The following is a 21,060-nucleotide window of genomic DNA, read 5'->3' as shown; positions in this document are numbered from 1 at the left end:
AACAAATTGAAATCAAGAATAAGAGTAGACAAGTGCTGGGAATCGGGGTCTATTTGCCTGAGGAAACCTGCTGGGAAGCAGGTGAAACGTCACCTGAGACCAGATCTGATCTCCTGTTTATTACGAGACTAGGGGAGGTGGGGGAGTACAGCTTTACTGGGTTAACACATACTGACATTCCATTGGATAAGGAAATTGTAAATATGGAGGTAAATCACAAATTATTAAATTCGTACATCGATTCATATCTTAGGGTTGTGTCTCGTGCCTTTCGTCTTCCTCATAAACAACTGTGTTTGTTTAGTGAAGGTTTCAACTTTGCCATATGGATGAACCATCAATTAGCGCAACAGCTGCAGAACATTACCTCATGTAAAGACAACATGGAACAATAAACATTTCAAGATCACACCTACTTGCAAATCCTCAAGCATGAGAATGGCCAAATGTGCCAATACAATCATGCCTGTACTTTACCAACAACATATAAATTCAATCTATCAGTCCATTTAATTTTCACTCTGAGGTTGGAGGGGCAAGACACTGGGACATCAATTGTGGGTACAAGAATGACTCACAATCACCTATCTATGCCTATGTTACTTCACAATCCTACCAATGACTGTCCATGCTGTCCTCGATAACCATTGCTTCTAGGTACCCATCCATTTCCAGTTTGAACTGATGTACAGTTTCTGCTGACACTACATTTCCACGAAGACCATCCCATGCATTACCCACCCTCCGAGCAATATGATATTGTGGTGGAAAATATTTTGTGAAGATTTAGCGAAAGGTAAGAGTGCAAAGTATGTAATCCCCCACTCCAACCTACAGAACACACTCATTCATAGATGTGGGGATAGCCCTGCAATCATCTGGTAAAAGCTGGAAACCAAAAACAATTGAACAATACATTGGAACCAGAATGAACCCCAGATTGGATATTGAAGGGAAGGTTGTAGAGATAGGTGGGAAAAAGAATGGTGGACAGAGAGTGGGAGAGAGAGAGATTGGGATTCTACTTTGATAGACGATCTAGAACCATCGACAATAACAGATGGATGGAGGGACAAAGAGCAGATGATGGAGGCCATGGGAAAAGCATGGACAGTGAATGAGAGCATCCCATATTTAGGAGGCCTGCTGCAGCTTTCCAAAGTCACTGGACAGAGTGTGGCATGGAGTTAAGGTCCCGTGAGGCAGCTATCAAGTGCGGCCATCTTCCTGAGACAGCATTTGCACCTATGTGTGAAGGCTACGAGCATGGACAGCAGCTCTTTTATCATTAAGCGCCGTCTGGCTTCATGGATTCCAATATACCATGCCAGTGAAACAGAGCTAAACTCTGCCCATTCCCTCCTCTCACCATCTTTACCCTGACAAACATTCACTGAAACTGCAGCCTAAATCTTGTGACCAAGAGCTGGGGGAAAAATTAAGGAATGTCCAAAATTAAATCTCTTTTACATTTTCCATGTCTTTTGTTATCTCGCTGTTTAGAAACCTTTGACTGATTTATTCCCTATATTTATTCCAATTTATTCCTATATATTTACACGGAATGAATAAAATATTTCCAGGGCTGGATGAACAAACAACTTGTGTGATTCTCAAGTAGATGATGTGCCAGCACCTCAAGTTTAATAAATATATTTTGTTTATTGCTGTCACAAGTTCACTGTTCACAAGTTCACAAGTTCGACTTACCTCCGTGGAATAAGGTTGACCATTGTACGGGATATATTTAATGCTCCAGAGATGACCCATATATATATATATATACATATATATATATATACACAAGCTGGGCCCATCATCTAGAGGGAATTTTAAAAACAGATCGCAGGTACAGTGGATTCTGATGCAGTGGGGAGACACCCTATCCAATGCAAGTATGAATGAAGTTAAAAATTATTATTACGTTTGTAAGGATTTTCCCAGTTTTCCTTGTTAGCCAGTGTCTGTGACTTAGGGGTGTGCTATGATGACCACGACAACACTTGGCTTACGGCTCCACATCGATTGGCCAGAATAGTCCTCTAGGATTCCGAATAATTTTCTTCCTCCATATAATAAGAGCTCAAAAGGCATCCTCACACTCTTCCCGATATGCAAGTATTCGCCAAACACACCGTCCATACGAGTCCTGCTCCACTGGCAAAAGTTGCAGCTCCAATGTGGCTTCCAATCGTGCGAGTATCGCTTTGCGCTACCTCGCTCCGCAACACACCCAAAACTGGTCCTCGCGCTCTTCGTGCACCGACCAAGCTGTAGTGAGAAGACACGCACCTGGTCCTTCAATCGTTCGTTCTGCACTACACATGCAGCAACTATAAACGTCGATAGAAAAACGTGCATCCACCCGGACACGCCATGCGGCAGAGCATGCGCCGACCCGGAAACGCCACGAGCACGAGACCTCGTGATGTATTTACCAGAAATCACTGCGATGTTATAATCGCACCTCATTCGTTCCCAGCACAGCGGGAGCACGAAACAAAGGCTACCTCAGCAGCGGCGGAGATTTCTTTGCACGATTGGGGGAGGCGGGGGGGGGGTGGAGACCGGGCAATTTGAGGAAAATTCCCCTCGATACTGAACGAAAAAACACACACATAGACACACACACTTTAGTGGCACTTGTGCTGGTCTTTTTACACACTTTTATTTAACTTCATCTGAACTTTGTTTGTTTGTGCCATTTCAAATCTTTGAGCAGTTAGTTTTCTAGGTTCCATACGTCATAGAGAGCTGAAATTTGCCCCACGGTCCTCTTATCTGGTACATTTTCATCTATCAAAATGTAATTTAAAAAATAAATGTAAAAAAAAAAAAAAGGTTCAATTTTTTTTTTAAATAAAAGTGTGTAGCCCGAAAACATGTTTTTCGTTTACTTGTTAATAATTCAGCTGCAGTGTGCTACATGACAAAAAAAAATTGCACAAAGAACCTTGCTCGCTTCAACGCTGATTTGGTGAAAAAGTCTCTGGTATCCATCCATGTTCATAATGTTGTCATGTACACAAAACTGGTTGAGAACTGTTATCCAACTGATCAATTCCAGCACAACACCATTGGGGGGTCGACAGGCCGTAAACAAGTCGTGGACAGGCCGTAAACAAGGCCCATTTGTACTTGCTGTGAAGGGGAAAAGGCTAAAATATTGGGGGGGAGGGGGGAGTATTGTCATTAGCGTCCCCCACACCATAAATATTGGGGAGGATACGTGCCCTCCCGGGATCGCCGCCCTTGTCCCTCAGCCCAGCATCCGATAGTATGAATGAAACCATTGTGGCGGGCACAAGGGGTAATAATTCCGCGCACCAGTGGGTGGCGCGAGCGCCCAGGCGGGGACCGATGGCACATGCCCCGCCTTCGACCGATCGGCCACGCCCGGGGACTAGGCGTGGCCTCGGCACATATATGCGGGCTCCAAGGTCGAGCCCGCTCAGTGCTGCAGTTCGAGCTTTTGAAATAAAGACTCTTTTGTTTTAACAAATGCGTTGTGGCCTACCTCTTTGGCAAGCAAGTTGTGTGTGCGCAGCACCACACTTCACCATTGTCTTAACCGAACCAACAACGCCGCATAGGCAACCATCACGCGTCCATTTCGGCGATCGACACAGTTTACAGGACTGCGGTAAACGATCCACTTAAACCCACGATCAATATACCTTATACCGAACTACATCTTATGGAGTCGTTACTGTGCCTTCATCACATTTTGTGGATTGATCGTTTTCTCACATGCTGGCTCTATATATCTATCACCGGCACCAATCTCATATAGCGAGATGAGTTTTGACTGACAAATTTAAATAAATAAAAAACTAACCTCAGAATGAAAATCACAGCCTCACTTAAATAAATGCATATATACATTTAGTTATAAAATCACGAGATATGGTGAATTTTGTCAGATTTCACTCAAGATTTGGGCATTATATAGTCTACATCTTCCAATCCTCATATCCGTATCCAGATTTTGATGATATGCTTCAATTATGTAATGATAATAATCGATCGTGTTTCCAAGGCAAGGCACGTTTGAGGAGGCCGAAATAAAATGGCGGCTTAAGAACCCAGCGAGGTGTAGTGGGGTGGCTAAGATGGTGGGCCGCCATATTGATAAACCATTACATCGGGGGTTTTTTTTTCTTTTCTTATGAGCACCTCGTTAATCATCTTCAAAAACGATGTTATAATACCCAAACACCCAGTTTTCATCCTTGCAATTTGTTGAAGGTCCAGGTGTATGCATGAAAAGTTTGGGGCCGCTAGTTTCATGGTTTTGGAGTTATAGAGGAGACAGGCAGGCGGACGGAGACAGAGAGACAGACAATTATATATATTGTTACGGATCTCTCCGTCGGCCTTTTCCCCCTTAAGAAGGGGGGATTAATCCCCTTGTGTATGACTGACCGACGTGAGTCCTGAAGTTGCCCAAGCTCCCTCCGGAGAGGCAGGTGAGCAACCCCGTTCGCGACCGCGGACAAAATGTTAATTGCCGAGGGGATTAGCAGCCGCGGCACAAACCATTAGCAAGTAACTGACCCGATTCTTAACGTTGGCCAAAATCGCGCCACAGGTGTTCAATGTGGAAACCTCAAAGACGAACGGATGTGAAGAAGAAGAAGGCAAAAGTAGGAAGAACAAATATGATTTATTACTACTATTATGTACACAATGAAAAGTAGATAGTCTACATCTTCCAATCCTCATATCCGTATCCAGATTTTGATGATATGCTTCAATTATGTAATGATGATCGATCGTGTTTCCAAGGCAAGGCACGTTTGAGGAGGCCGAAATAAAATGGCGGCTTAAGAACCCAGCGAGGTGTAGTGGGGTGGCTAAGATGGTGGGCCGCCATATTGGTAAACCATTACATCGGGGGGTTTTTCTTTTTTCTTATGAGCACCTCGTTAATCATCTTCAAAAACGATGTTATAACACCCAAACACCCAGTTTTCATCCTTGCAATTTGTTGAAGGTCCAGGTGTATGCATGAAAAGTTTGGGGCCGCTAGTTTCATGGTTTTGGAGTTATAGAGGAGACAGGCAGGCGGACGGAGACAGAGAGACAGACAATTATATATATTGTTACGGATCTCTCCGTCGGCCTTTTCCCCCTTAAGAAGGGGGGATTAATCCCCTTGTGTATGACTGACCGACGTGAGTCCTGAAGTTGCCCAAGCTCCCTCCGGAGAGGCAGGTGAGCAACCCCGTTCGCGACCGCGGACAAGATGTTAATTGCCGAGCGGATTAGCAGCCGCGGCACAAACCATTAGCAAGTAACTGACCCGATTCTTAACGTTGGCCAAAATCGCGCCACAGGTGTTCAATGTGGAAACCTCAAAGACGAACGGTTGTGAAGAAGAAGAAGGCAAAAGTAGGAAGAGCAAATATGATTTATTACTACTATTATGTTCACAATGAAAAGTAACCAAGGAGAAGGAAAGATAAGAAAATAAAGACAGAAGGACGGAAGGACCAGAAGACACAGTGCAACACTAGCTTATACAGACTTACTTAAACCCCAGGACAACACAGAAGACGGACGACAATCAGACTTACACAGGGAATGAAGGCAGGGATGAATGGCACGGATGGCTGGAAGGGGAGGAAGGTTCAGTTGGAGCAGGAGAATGGTCGGGCCGGGAGTGAGCAGCCGCCGCCCCTCCGCAGGCGTGTTCGCATGGCGGCGGCGCTTTGTAGCCGTGGCCGAAAACTGCTTGCGACGCTCAAAGCTGCTGTGGTCAAAACTGCCGTTGGTTCAGCTCCGGTTTGTCCAAAGCTGCGGTAAACTCCTTTTGATGAACTTCTCCCTTCTCTCTTACTCTCAGCAACAACCACCGGTGGACTCTCTCTGATGCATCTGAACTCCTCTCTCATTCATCTCGGTGGGGGTGTCGCGTGACGGGTTATATAGGCCACACCCTCGAATCTTCGTGAACCTCCCCGATCGTTCTTTCTCCGCCCTCTCAAGCCAAACCCCTCGTGCTTGATTGGTCGGCAAGGGCTGGCTCACTCCTCCTTCCGATGACGAGGGCGGAGACATGCCTTTCTTCTCCGAACCGACCGCGTGTTCAATGGAGGGCGAATGCAGTTGGCAATTGCGGACAAATGGGGAATTGAAAGGGGATCTATCTAAATTTGAATTCGGTGCAATGCAGAGTCAATTAATGGGAAACACAGCCTTAAACTAATACACATAATAAAGAAATAACTATTTAGAAGGGTATATGATTTGCTACGTGCATGTATATGGATTAACTAAGAGGACGACCTTTGACCTTTACACACAAAACAGACATATTTACAAGGAATCATTACACTACTCAGGGTGATATTTACAACAAGATTCTCAAATCCACAACAATATTGTTACAGACGCGGTTTTGGATGTTAGTTTACCGAGCGGTTTGGTATGACCGCGTCTGCACAGTTTATCCGATTATACTCGAACGTTGACTAAGTCGCGCTATGCTAAATCAATGATGGAAAGGACACAACGGCTGGATTAAATGACACAACACCAGGGGTACAGTTCTCAAGACCTCCGGAGGAGGTTATAATATGGGATATGCGGAACGTTTAGATTACAAGGACAAGAGGGACAGCATAGGAAGGTGGGCACTTAATTACGGTCTTATAGTAGCCCCGACAGACCACAGATAAACAGGACAAAACTGACTCACACAGGGATTGATGGCAAGGAAGGGCAGGTAGTCGAGGCTCAAGGTGCACCTTGGCTCAGGGGCAGAATCGACCCGGTCCGGTCCAGAGATGCGGGAGGTCTCTCAGCGCTCGGAGGTGGCGACTTCTCTTTTCCAAGCTGGGGGCGCATCTCACGTCACGTCCGGTAAGTGGCTGCATATATCCAGCGGGGAGTGACAGGCCCTCAGCTCGTTAGCTCCGCCCCAGATGGAATCGGCCCGCCGCTTCTTATTGGGTGCGGGGGGGGGGGGGTTACCGGGCTCCGCCCTTGACGAGGAGCTGACAGGGAGCCCCTATTTGGTAACCCCGTCGAGCACATGGGCAATGGCGGCTAACCAAGCCGGAGTGAGGACGCACACTCCCCGCGCGCTGTTGTTGTAGTTGTTGTTGTTGTTGTTGTAGTTTCATGAGGAAGATGGGAGGAGGTATGGGGAGGTCCTAAACTCACTACTGGTGCCATACAATCACATTCTGGTGCAACGAAGAGTCAGAATTAATGGAAACGAGTCCTTAACTGACATAGACTAAGAATAACTAGCAAGATGTCCTATAGTTGTCTACGTGAGATGCGGTGAACCTGGGCACGACATTTAATGGGGGAAAAAGGGGAAGGTCGGTTCTACAGAGTGTTGTTTACAGACAATGGGACTAGGGAATGGGGGATTGGGGATAGTTGGGGAGTATTGGGGAAATAGGGGAATATTTACAAGCGGATATGGATGGAGGCCAAATCCCATATCCGCAACATTGCACCCTTCTCTACCCTCGGGGCGTCCCGACCCGATAAATTTTTACCTACTTTAGTGTGGCACTCAGATGTAGTTCCCTCTACTATTAACTCTACCCTGAGTGCGACAGTTTTACAGATGTTCACAAATGAGTAAATATGTCCCCCTGCGACGTTGCACCCTTCTCCTCTCAGAAACACACCCACAGGATAACCGAATCGCGGAAAGAATTCTCAAACTAAACATACAGCCGGTAGGGAGCATTATTTACATAAGACTACACTGATATTTACACTACGATCCAGGACATGTTTTTGGAGGAACACATGCAGATGTTATGCATAGAGAGAGCACGCATGCCAGCATCGATACACCAACCCACGAGTGCTCTGTGGCCCTACGGCCTTTAATAATGTGCAGAGCAACCCATCAAAGCACCAAAAGCACCACCCCATAACACAGTCAGCACCATCCGGTGCACCAATAAAATGTTTATAGTCACCGGTGGTGTCGCAGCCGGCCGATGTTCTGCCGCTGGTCTTGCCTTCGTGTGGTGCACTTGGCCTTCTGGCTTCTTTCAAAATAAAGAAAGGCGCCAACCGCGTCCATTTCTTTATTGTGGCCGTCAGGGGCCAACTATTAGTGGTTCACCTGTATGGCATAGGTGCCACGTTGACCCATAGGTCCATCCACGGGTGGTGCTTGGCCGCAAAAGAACTGCGGTCCATTGTGGGTGGCCACCAAAATTGCGGTCCATATGGTGTATCGATCCCGGCAGCAAGCAGCGAAAGTGCAGGCCCACAACTGCGGAGCCAGCACCTCTCTCTCCTCTCTCTCTGCCCCAAAGCCAGATCCTCGGAGGTCTGAGACAAAAGAAGAAGACAAGTGAGTAAGGTGGTAAGGGCGCAAAAGTGCACGCAATGTAAGGTAATGCACACTGGGGGCACATGGGAACCAGGTGAGACAGGTACGTTCCTACCGTACGCCCCCCCCCCCACCAGGTAACCTACATTGCCCCTCCCTTACCCCTTACAGTATCCACAAAACACAACACTACCCATAAACATCTATTTTACAAATCAACAAACGTCCCTACTGTCTTCCCCGTTCCTCCCATAAACCAAATTCGTCTTCTCTCCCTCCTAACCAATCAAATTTGCCATTTTCAACTCTCATCAAAATTTGCCATCTCCAACTCAACATCATAATTTGCCATCACCAATTCATCATCAGTCCCTCCTAAGGAGGGAGAGATGGAATCACCCCAATGTCTCATCCTCGTCGTGATGCGTCTCACAAATCCAAACAGCAATTCTCATTTCCTGCACACAGAACAAAGAAAACACAGGTGTGGAGTCATCATCATCACCTCAGGTAAGTGGCTGCGTATGGTGCGACAGGTTCATCAATCCTAAATATTTCCTAAATGACTTTTACAACTTTACATTACCCGGGGTCTTTCCCTGCCAATCCATTGGCCAACTTACACTATGGGTTCTAAAAACCAATTCCCATTGACCAAACTGTGGTGCTTTTCAATTTGGGGTCTCACTCCCCCGATTCATCTCCCGGTGCCCTCGCACAATTTCTGGGCTGCGACGTGTAACTCTCCCAGCAGGTCTACCCACCTGCACACCTCCACCACTGCAGTTGCCTCCGAGCTTACCTGCTCCTTACCCTAACCTAACTACCTGGGGAAGGCCCTCTGGTGCTCTCCCCACTCGGTGCCCTCTCTGGCACTGGGCTACCCGGGTCCGTCCTCCGGATCATCGGGCCCCATCCACAACTCTACCGGCTCCCAGAGCCCACCTGCGGCCTCACCTGGCCGACATCCTCACAGTGGTGGAGTGCCCAACCAACTACACACACCAACAGGCTACACGCCCAGCCATTTCCACAACACTAATGCACCCATCCACAATACCATTCTGCAACCGCACCACAAATGCCAATATCCAACCACAATTTACCTATACCCTCTACCTAACACTTACACTACCCGCCCCGGGTATCCGTGATGGGGGTCCACTCCTCCCCCATTCACACCTTCGCACCATGCACACCACTCCGTACCACATACTCCAACTCTCTCCACACACCTGTACTTGCACACCTGTGCTCTCACTCTTGGTGCCGCCTGCACCCTTCTCTCCCCAAGCGCATTCGCGCTGATCCACAACACTCACTACTCACACACTGCTCCACACACCTGTCCAGTTCTCACACAGCATCATCTCATCTAACTACTCCCCTCTGAAACTTGCGCTTCCCAGTCGTCCCTTTAAACTATTGCGCTCCCTCGTCATTATAATCCACACTAAACTACCTGCGTCCCCACTAAAGGTATCAGTCACTAACTAAACTTAACGTTACCTAATGTCATCTTCTAGGGCCCTATCAATATCCTAACCCACCCGGGCTAGTTTTCACTGCCATACACCCCATAAGCTAGTGCGCATTTGCCCCACCATGGGAAGGGTGGCAGGGATGCCACCCTTACCCACCGGGCCCATCGCTCACTACCAATTTTGCACATCAAATTTCAACAAATCAAAAATTTGCCAATCACTGCCCATCATCTGCCAATCATTACTGCCAATCCCTTGCCAATCATCAAATTTTGTTTTTCTCTAATTTTGGGTCCAAAACACTATCCTCGTCACCCAGTCTACTTACTAATGCCTCTCGGTGCGCCAATTTCTGTCCAAAGCCCGGCTTCGTAAAGCCGAGCAATGAATGCGGGTTGTTTGGTGCCAGCGGCTGGATACGTCCCGCATTCGGTGCAGGGAAGGAGGTTTACCCGGGCCGAGGTCCCACGCACCATCTCGGCACGGAGCCATCCCATGGCTCGATCTCGACCTGCCGGAATGCCTCAACAAAAAGTGGTCGCCATGACGACCCTTCCTATCCAGCCGCCCGCTCCGCCTAGTGGAGCACGGACGCGGCCGTTCAAAGCGAGGCCCAGCACGCACCGAGGGCCCGATTCGGCTAAAAGTCGTTCTAACCTCTAACCCGGTTACCTTCGATGCCTCACCTGCATGCTTACACCCCGCAGCCCGTTCCTTGCTCACACATCCAACCGTTTCCATGCTCCTCGTACCTTTCCTTACACACCTCGGTACACTCATTCCTCGCACAGCCTTGGTCACACACCTGACCACCGAACACCTTGGCATACATTCGTCGCTCGCACACCTCACCAACACACCTCTTCGCGCCCCCTCCTCGGTCACCTCCTCTGTGACAATCACAGGTGTGCTCTCACCCGCACACCCAACCACGTGCCTCACTACCAATTCCAGCGTGCATTCCCACACACGCTCTACCATTCCAGGTGTGCTTCCTTTCTCACCTGTCACAACCAACTCACGCTCCGTGTCACTCTTACTACTCTCACCTCCACTCTTGACAGCGCACTCACCCTTACTCTCGACAGCGCACTCTTTCCCCATGCACCTGTCCGTCACACACCTTTCTCGCGCACACTCTTGCGCACACTCTCCCGTCACACCCTCTGTAACACTCACCACACCGCGCTTCCATGTGCTCCCTCGCACACGCACTACGACCGACTCACTCTCGCCAGCACCCTCACTCCTTGGCACGCACTTTTTCCTCACACACCCCAGAGTCGGACTTTCTCGCACACCTCCTTTTTCGCACACCAGACCTGTCGCACACTTCACCAACGGCCTCTCACGAACACCCGGGTCCATCTCGACCCCCAAGCTTATTAAATCACCTGGCGCATCATACGCACGACCATATTGGTCACCACTTACACCGGGTCCTCTTCCTCTTCGCTTCTCCTCCATCACCTGCGAATCCCTCATCCGGTTAATGAGCACATCATCACGATCCAAACACAGACTTTGGACCAATTCTTTTATCTCCTCTTTTATCTCTTTCTTATCCCCTCTCCGTCGCTTCTTAATTTCGCTCACCCCTTCTTCCACTTCTTCTAATTTCTGCTTCACCTCTTTTATTCCCCGGTACGTCTCCTCAAGCTCGTCCTCCAAGGCTACCTTGACCGTTTCCATGTGCGTCCTCACCTGCCGGTCCTTCGTCTCCATTACCTCTATCACCTCGTCCAACCTCGTTGTCAGTCCCTCACGTACCATCTGACATTCCCTCTTTGTCGCTATCAAGTCGTTTTTTATGTCGTTTTGTGTCGCTTTTAACCCTCCTAATACCGCAGTGTTCCTTTGAACCTGCTCCGTTATTCCTTTTTGTCCCTCCGTCAGCTGTTCCACCTCCTGCGTCAGGTCCTCTATGCCCCCTTGCAACTTTACAGTCCCCTTTCTCACCTCCTTCTCCATGTGCTCCTTACAGTGCCTCACCTCCTCGCGCACTCCTCCGACCTCCTCACTCACACCTCCTCTGATCTCTTCTCCCATCACTTGCATCTCCTGCCCAGATGCCACCCTCATCTGCTCCATTTCCTCCCTGTGAGCATCCAGTTTAGTTTCTACCCCCATTCTGACCCCCTCTATCTGCTGCCCCATTTGTTTAACTTCCCTTTCCGCTTGGTCCCTCATGTCCCTCAATTTGCCTTCCATCCTGTTTTCTAACCCCTCCAACCCCTTTTTCATCCCTTCCATTTGATTCTCCTGAACGGCCATTCTGTTTTCTACCCCCATTAACCCCTCCTGTATTTCCCCTAATCTATTGTCTAATCCCTCACCGGTACCCATCGCTTCGTCCCTCATTACCCCCATTTGGCTTCCCATTACCCCCATTTGGTTTCCCATTACCCCCATTTGGTTTCCCATTACCCCCATTTGGCCCTCCAATCGCTCACTCTGAGCATCCATCCGGTTCCCCATTACCCCCATCATTCTGCTTTCCATTTCTTCGCTATTCTTGTCCATAAGGGCCTTCATTTGTAGAAAAAAAAGGTTCAAATCTACCAGCGGCGCTACTACTGTCGCGGGCGTGTTCGCCGTGGCCATCTGCGAGGCGCCATTTTGCGAGCCCGCACCCTCGTGCGTGACGACGCTATTTTGCGAATCTGCTACCCTCACTGCTTCGCTCTCCTCTTGTCCCTCAATTTGGTCCTGGATCGACCCTGCCTCACTCTCTTCTACCGGAACCCAGCCGTCTTGGTCTGCCATAGCGCGACTTTCAAAATTCGGGTTTTTATATTTTTTTGTAAAACACAATTAAATTTCGCTGTTATAATTTCGAGCACGTGAAACGCGCTCCGGATCGAATCCCACTTCCCGACACCAAATGTTACAGACGCGGTTTTGGATGTTAGTTTTCCGAGCGGTTTGGTATGACCGCGTCTGCACAGTTTACCCGATTATACTCGAACGTTGACTAAGTCGCGCTATGCTAAATCAATGATGGAAAGGACACAACGGCTGGATTAAATGACACAACACCAGGGGTACAGTTCTCAAGACCTCCGGAGGAGGTTATAATATGGGATATGCGGAACGTTTAGATTACAAGGACAAGAGGGACAGCATAGGAAGGTGGGCACTTAATTACGGTCTTATAGTAGCCCCGACAGACCACAGATAAACAGGACAAAACTGACTCACACAGGGATTGATGGCAAGGAAGGGCAGGTAGTCGAGGCTCAAGGTGCACCTTGGCTCAGGGGCAGAATCGACCCGGTCCGGTCCAGAGATGCGGGAGGTCTCTCAGCGCTCGGAGGTGGCGACTTCTCTTTTCCAAGCTGGGGGCGCATCTCACGTCACGTCCGGTAAGTGGCTGCGTATATCCAGCGGGGAGTGACACGCCCTCGGCTCGTTAGCTCCGCCCCAGATGGAATCGGCCCGCCGCTTCTTATTGGGTGCGGGGGGGTTACCGGGCTCCGCCCTTGACGAGGAGCTGACAGGGAGCCCCTATTTGGTAACCCCGTCGAGCACATGGGCAATGGCGGCTAACCAAGCCGGAGTGAGGACGCACACTCCCCGCGCGCTGTTGTTGTAGTTGTTGTTGTTGTTGTTGTAGTTTCATGAGGAAGATGGGAGGAGGTATGGGGAGGTCCTAAACTAACTACTGGTGCCATACAATCACATTCTGGTGCAACGAAGAGTCAGAATTAATGGAAACGAGTCCTTAACTGACATAGACTAAGAATAACTAGCAAGATGTCCTATAGTTGTCTACGTGAGATGCGGTGAACCTGGGCACGACATTTAATGGGGGAAAAAGGGGAAGGTCGGTTCTACAGAGTGTTGTTTACAGACAATGGGACTAGGGAATGGGGGATTGGGGATAGTTGGGGAGTATTGGGGAAATAGGGGAATATTTACAAGCGGATATGGATGGAGGCCAAATCCCATATCCGCAACAATATATATATATATATACAGTCATACCCCGTTTTACGCCATTTCGACCTACGTCAAATCCGACTTTACGCCACTCTTATAGAGTAAATTTCAGTTCAGCGAACGTCATTATGTGTGACTTTACATCACTCCTACGGACGTGAAAAAAATTAAACAATTTAAACAATTGGATGTTTTAACGTTTTAACGATCGTTTGTCGCTGTTTTAAAGTTGATGTTTTAACGATCGGAACAATTTAAAATACAATAAAAAGCACAATAAAAAAAAAAATGTACGTACAGTATACGTACGCGTAGCTGCTGGTTCTCATTCAAAACAAAGGCAATGCCATATCCATTTTGTCCTGTGCTGCGGTCGCGTGCTTGCTTTGCCTTTCGCTGGTATTTTTGTGATTATTCCTTTACTGTGTAAAACAACCAACATAACGTGGCAACGGCGAAACATGATGATGCCGGCTCGGACGTACAGTATACGTTTGTGTATATATATATATATATATATACATATATATATATATATATTGTTACAGACGCGGTTTTGGATGTTAGTTTACCGAGCGGTTTGGTATGACTGCGTCTGCACAGTTTACCCGATTACACTCGAACGTTGGCCAAATCGCGCTATGCTAAATCAATTAAGGAAAGGACACAACGGCTGGGTTAAAATGACACGACACCAGGGGTACAGTTCTCAAGACCTCCGGAGGAGGTTATAATATTTGTATGCAGAGCGTTGAGATTACAAGGACAAGAGGTACAGCATAGGAAGGTAGGCACTTAGTCACGGTCTTATAGTAGCCCCGACAGACCACAGATAAACAGGACAAGGCTGACTCACACAGGGATTGATGGCAAGGAAGGGCAGGTAGTCGATGGACAGCACAAGGTGCACCTTGGCTCAGGGACAGGATCGCGCGGTCCAAAAGATGCAGGGAGGTATCGTCGCGCTGGAGGTGGCGTCTGGTTCTCTTCAGGCTGGGGGCGCATCTCACATCACGTCCGGTAAGTGGCTGCGTATCCCAGCGGGGAGTGACACGCCCTCGGCTCGTTAGCTCCGCCCCAGATGGAATCGGCCCGTTGCTTCTTATTGGGTGCGGGGGGTTACCGGGCTCCGCCCTTGACGAGGGGCCGACAGTCAGCCCCTTCGTGGTAACCCCGTCGGAGCACGTGGGCAATGGCGCCTAACCAAGCCGGAGTGAGGACGCACACTCCCCGCGCGCTGTTGTTGTAGTTGTTGTTGTTGTTGTAGTTTCATGAGGAAGATGGGAGGAGGTATGGGGAGGTCCTAAACTCACTACTGGTGCCATACAATCACATTCTGGTGCAACGAAGAGTCAGAATTAATGGAAACGAGTCCTTAACTGACATAGACTAAGAATAACTAGCAAGATGTCCTATAGTTGTCTACGTGAGATGCGGTGAACCTGGGCACGACATTTAATGGGGGGAAAAGGGGAAGGTCGGTTCTACAGAGTGTTGTTTACAGACAATGGGACTAGGGAATGGGGGATTGGGGATAGTTGGGGAGTATTGGGGAAATAGGGGAATATTTACAAGCGGATATGGATGGAGGCCAAATCCCATATCCGCAACATTGCACCCTTCTCTACCCTCGGGGCGTCCCGACCCGATAAATTTTTACCTACTTTAGTGTGGCACTCAGATGTAGTTCCCTCTACTATTAACTCTACCCTGAGTGCGACAGTTTTACAGATGTTCACAAATGAGTAAATATGTCCCCCTGCGACGTTGCACCCTTCTCCTCACAGAAACACAGCCACAGGATAACTGAATCGCGGAAAGAATCCTCAAACTAAACATACAGCCGGTAGGGAGCATTATTTACACAAGACTACGCTGATATTTACACTACGATCCAGGACCTGTTTTTGGAGGAACACATGCAGATGTTATGCATAGAGAGAGCACGCATGCCAGCATCAATACACCAACCCATGAGTGCTCTGTGGCCTTACGGCCTTTAATAATGTGCAGAGCACCCCATCCAAGCACCAAAAGCACCACCCCATCATGTACAGTCAGCACCATCCGGTGCACCAATAAAGTGCTCAACGTCACCGGTGGTGTCGCAGCCGGCCGATGTTCTGCCGCTGGTCTTGCCTTGGAGCCCACTTGGTGTTCTGGCTTCCTTCAAAAATAAAGAAAGGCGCCAACCGCGTCCATTTCTGTATTGTGGCCGTCAGGGGGCCAACAAAATGTGGTTCACCTGTATGGCATAGGTGCCACGTTGACCCATAGGTCCTTCCACGGGTGGTGCTTGGCCGCAAAAGAACTGCGGTCCATGGTGGGCGGCCACAAACATTGCGGTCCATATGGTGTATCGATCCCGGCAGCAAGCAGCGAAAGTGCAGGCCCACAACTGCGGAGCCAGCACCTCTCTCTCCTCTCTCTCTGCCCCAAAGCCAGATCCTCGGAGGTGGGAGACAAAAGAAGAGGACAAGTGAGTAAGGTGGTAAGGGCGCAAAAGTGCACGCAATACAAGGTGATGCACACTGGGGGCACATGGGAACCAGGTGAGACAGGTACGTTCCTACCGTATGCCCCCCCCCACCAGGTAACCTACATTGCCCCTCCCTTACCCCTTACTGTATCCACAAAACACCACACTACCCATAAACATCTACTTTACAAATCAACAAACGTCCCTACTGTCTTCCCCGTTCCTCCCATAAACCAAATTCGTCTTCTCTCCCTCCTAACCAATCAAATTTGCCATTTTCAACTCTCATCACAATTTGCCATCTCCAACTCAACATCATAATTTGCCATCACCAATTCATCATCAGTCCCTCCTAAGGAGGGAGAGATGGAATCACCCCAATGTCTCATCCACGTCGTGATGCGTCTCACAAATCCAAACAGCAATTCTCATTTCCTGCACACAGAACAAAGAAAACACAGGTGTGGAGTCATCATCATCACCACAGGTAAGTGGCTGCGTATGGTGCGACAGGTTCATTAATCCTAACTATTTCCTAAATGACTTTAACAACTTTACATTACCCGGGGTCTTTCCCTGCCAAACCATTGGCCCTCTTACACTATGGGTTCTAAAAACCAATTCCCATTGACCAACCTGTGGTGCTTTTCAATTTGGGGTCTCACTCCCCCGATTCATCTCCCGGTGCCCTCGCACAATTTCTGGGCCGCGACGTGTAGCTCTCCCGGCAGGTCTACCCACCTGCACACCTCCACCACTGTAGTTGCCACCCGAGCTTACCTGCTCCTTACCCTAACCTAACTACCTGGGGAAGGCCCTCTGGCGCTCTCCCCACTCGCTGCCCTCTCTGGCACTGGGCTAGCCGGGTCCGTCCTCCGGATCCTCGGGCCCCATCCACAACTCTACCGGCTCCCAGAGCCCACCTGCGGCCTCACCTGGCCGACATCCTCACAGTGGTGGAGTGCCCAACCAACTACACACACTAACAGGCTACACGCCCAGCCATTTCCACAACACTAATGCACCCATCCACAATACCATTCTGCAACCGCACCACAAATGCCAATATCCAACCACAATTTACCTATACCCTCTACCTAACACTTACACTACCCGCCCCGGGTACTCGTGAAAGGGGTCCACTCTTCCCCCATCCACACCTTCGCACCATGCACACCACTCCGTACCACTTACTCCAACTCTCTCCACACCACTCATTCTCTGCTCCATATATTCCACACACCTGTACTTGCACACCTGTGCTCTCACACCTGGTGCCACCTGCACCCTTCTCTCCCCAAGCGCTTTCGCGCTGATCCACCACACTCACTACTCATCCACTGCTCCACACTGCTCCACACACCTGTCCAGCTCTCACACAGCATCATCTCATCTAACTACTCCCCTCTGAAACTTGCGCTTCCCAGTCGTCCCTTTAAACTATTGCGCTCCCACGTCATTATCATCCACACTAAACTACCTGCGTCCCCACTACAGGTATCAGTCACTACCTAACCTTATCGTCACCTAATGTCATCTTCTAGGGCCCTATCAATATCCTAACCCACCCGGGCTAGTTTTCACTGCCATATACCCCATAATCTACTGCGCATTTGCCCCACCATGGGAAGGGTGGCAGGGATGCCACCCTTACCCACCGGGCCCATCGCTCACTACTAATTTTGCACATCAAATTTCAACAAATCAAAAATTTGCCAATCACTACCCATCATCTGCCAATCATTACTGCCAATCCTTTGCCAATCATCAAATTTTGTTTTTTTCTAATTTTGGGTCCAAAACACTAACCTCATCACACAGTCTACTCACTAATGCCTCTCGGTGCGCCAATTCCTGTCCAAAGCCCGGCTTCGTAAAGCCAAGCCATGAATGCGGGTTGTTTGGTGCCAGCGGCTGGATGCGTCCCACATTCGGGGCAGGGACGGGGGCTTACCCGGCCCGAGACCCCACACACCATCTCGGCACGGAGCCATCCCATGGCCCGATCTCGACCTGCCGTTATGCCTCAACAAAAAGTGGTCGCCATGACGACCCTCCTATCCAGCTGCCCGCTCCGCCTAGTGGAGCACGGACGCGGCCGTTCAAAGCGAGGCCCGGCACGCACCGAGGGCCCGCTTCGGCTAAAAGTCGACCTAACCTCTAACCTGGTTACCGTCGATGCTTCACCTGGATTCTTACAAGCATACGCTACCCCTTTCGTGCTCATACATCCAGCTGTTCCCATGCTCCTCGTACCTTTCCTTACACACCCAGGTACACTCATTCCACTTACCGACTTGGTCACACACCTGACCACCGAACACCTTGGCACACATTCGTCGCTCGCACACCTCACCAACACACCTCTTCGCGCCCCCTCCTCGGTCACCTCCTTTGTGACAATCACAGGTGTGCTCTCACCCGCACACCCAACCACGTGCCTCAATACCAATTCCAGCGTGCATTCCCACTCACGCTCTACCATTCCAGGTGTGCTTCCTTTCTCACCTGTCACAACCAACTCACGCTCCGTGTCACTCTTACTACTCTCACCTCCACTCTTGACAGCGCACTCACCCTTACTCTCGACAGCGCACTCTTTCCCCATGCACCTGTTCGTCACACACCTCCCTCGCGCACACTCTTGCGCACACTCTCCCGTCACACCCTCTGTAACACTCACCACAGGCGTGCATTCTTCCTTGCCTTTGACAGCGCACTCTTTCCCCATGCACCTGTCCGTCACACACCTTTCTCGTGCACACTCTTGCGCACACTCTCCCGTCACACCCTCTGTAACTCTTACCACACCGCGCTTCTATGTGCTCCCTGCACACGCGCTACGACCGACTCACTCTCGCCAGCACCCTCACTCCTTGGCACGCACTTTTTCCTCACACACCCCAGAGTCGGACTTTCTCGCACACCTCCTTTTTCGCACACCAGACCTGTCGCACACTTCACCAACGGCCTCTCACGAACACCCGGGTCCATCTCGACCCCCAAGCTCATTAAATCACCTGGCGCATCATACGCACGACCATATTGGTCACCACTTACACCGGGTCCTCTTCCTCTTCGCTTCTCCTCCATCACCTGCGAATCCCTCATCCGGTTAATGAGCACATCATCACGATCCAAAGACAGACTTTGGACCAATTCTTTTATCTCCTCTTTTATCTCTTTCTTATCCCCTCTCCGTCGCTTCTTAATTTCGCTCACCCCTTCTTCCACTTCTTCTAATTTCTGCTTCACCTCTTTTATGTCCCGGTACGTCTCCTCAAGCTCGTCCTCCAAGGCTACCTTGACCGTTTCCATGTGCGTCCTCACCTGCCGGTCCTTCGTCTCCATTACCTCTATCACCTCGTCCAACCTCGTTGTCAGTCCCTCACGTACCATCTGACATTCCCTCTTCGTCGCTATCAACTCATCTTTTAGTTCTTTCTGTGTCGCTTTTAACCCTCCTAATACCGCAGTGTTCCTTTGAACCTGCTCCGTTAGTCCTTTTTGTCCCTCCGTCAGCTGTTCCACCTCCTGCGTCAGGTCCTCTATGCCCCCTTGTAACTTTACAGTCCCCTTTCTCACCTCCTTCTCCATGTGCTCCTTACAGTGCCTCACCTCCTCGCGCACTCCTCCGACCTCCTCACTCACACCTCTTCTGATCTCTTCTCCCATCACTTGCATCTCCTGCCCAGATGCCACCCTCATCTGCTCCATTTCCTCCCTGTGAGCATCCAGTTTGGTTTCTACCCCCATTCTAACCCCCTCTATCTGCTGCCCCATTTGTTTAACTTCCCTTTCCGCTTGGTCCCTCATGTCCCTCAATTTGCCTTCCATACTGTTTTCTAACCCCTCTAACCCCTTTTGCATCCCCTCTATCTGATTCTCCTGGGCAGCCATTCTATTTTCTACCCCCGTTAACCCCTCCTGTATTTCCCCTAATCTATTGTCTAATTTCCCAAATTTCTTGTCTAATCCCTTAAAATTATTGTCTAACCCCTCACCGGTACCCCTCGCTTCGTCCCTCATTACCCCCATTTGGTTTCCCATTACCCCCAATTGGCCCTCCAATCGCTCACTCTGAGCATCCATCCGGTTCCCCATTACCCCCATCATTCTGCTTTCCATTTCTTCGCTATTCTTGTCCATAAGGGCCTTCATTTGTATAAAAAAAAGGTTCAAATCTACCAGCGGCGCCACTACGGTCGCGGGCGTGGATGCCGTGGCCATGTGCGAGGCGCCATTTTGCGCGCCCGTAAACTCGTGCGCGACGACGCTATTTTGCGAATCTGCTACCCTCACTGCTTCGCTCTCCTCTTGTCCCTCATTTTGGTCCTGGATCGACCCTGCCTCACTCTCTTCTACCGGAACCCAGCCGTCTTGGTGTGCCATAGCGCGACTTTCAAAATTCGGGTTTTTATTTTTTTTGTAAAACACAATTAAATTTCGCTGTTATAATTTCGAGCGTGTGAAACGCGCTCCGGATCGAATCCCACTTCCCGACACCAAATGTTACTCTAATAGTACAATTGGTGTTCCAAAATTTGGGCTAAATGAATTTAGTCCCAGGTCCGAATCCCACTCCTGACACCAAATGTTACAGACGCGGTTTTGGATGTTAGTTTACCGAGCGGTTTGGTATGACCGCGTCTGCACAGTTTACCCGATTACACTCGAACGTTGGCCAAATCGCGCTATGCTAAATCAATTAAGGAAAGGACACAACGGCTGGGTTAAATGACACGACACCAGGGGTACAGTTCTCAAGACCTCCGGAGGAGGTTATAATATTTGTATGCAGAGCGTTGAGATTACAAGGACAAGAGGTACAGCATAGGAAG

This window comes from Myxine glutinosa, chromosome 4, assembly GCF_964187855.1.
Source record: "Myxine glutinosa chromosome 4, kmMyxGlut1.1, whole genome shotgun sequence".
In the NCBI taxonomy this organism is placed as follows: Eukaryota; Metazoa; Chordata; class Myxini; order Myxiniformes; family Myxinidae; genus Myxine; species Myxine glutinosa.
The sequence above is the reverse complement of the archived record's forward strand: the minus strand, read 5'-3'. Positions refer to the sequence as shown.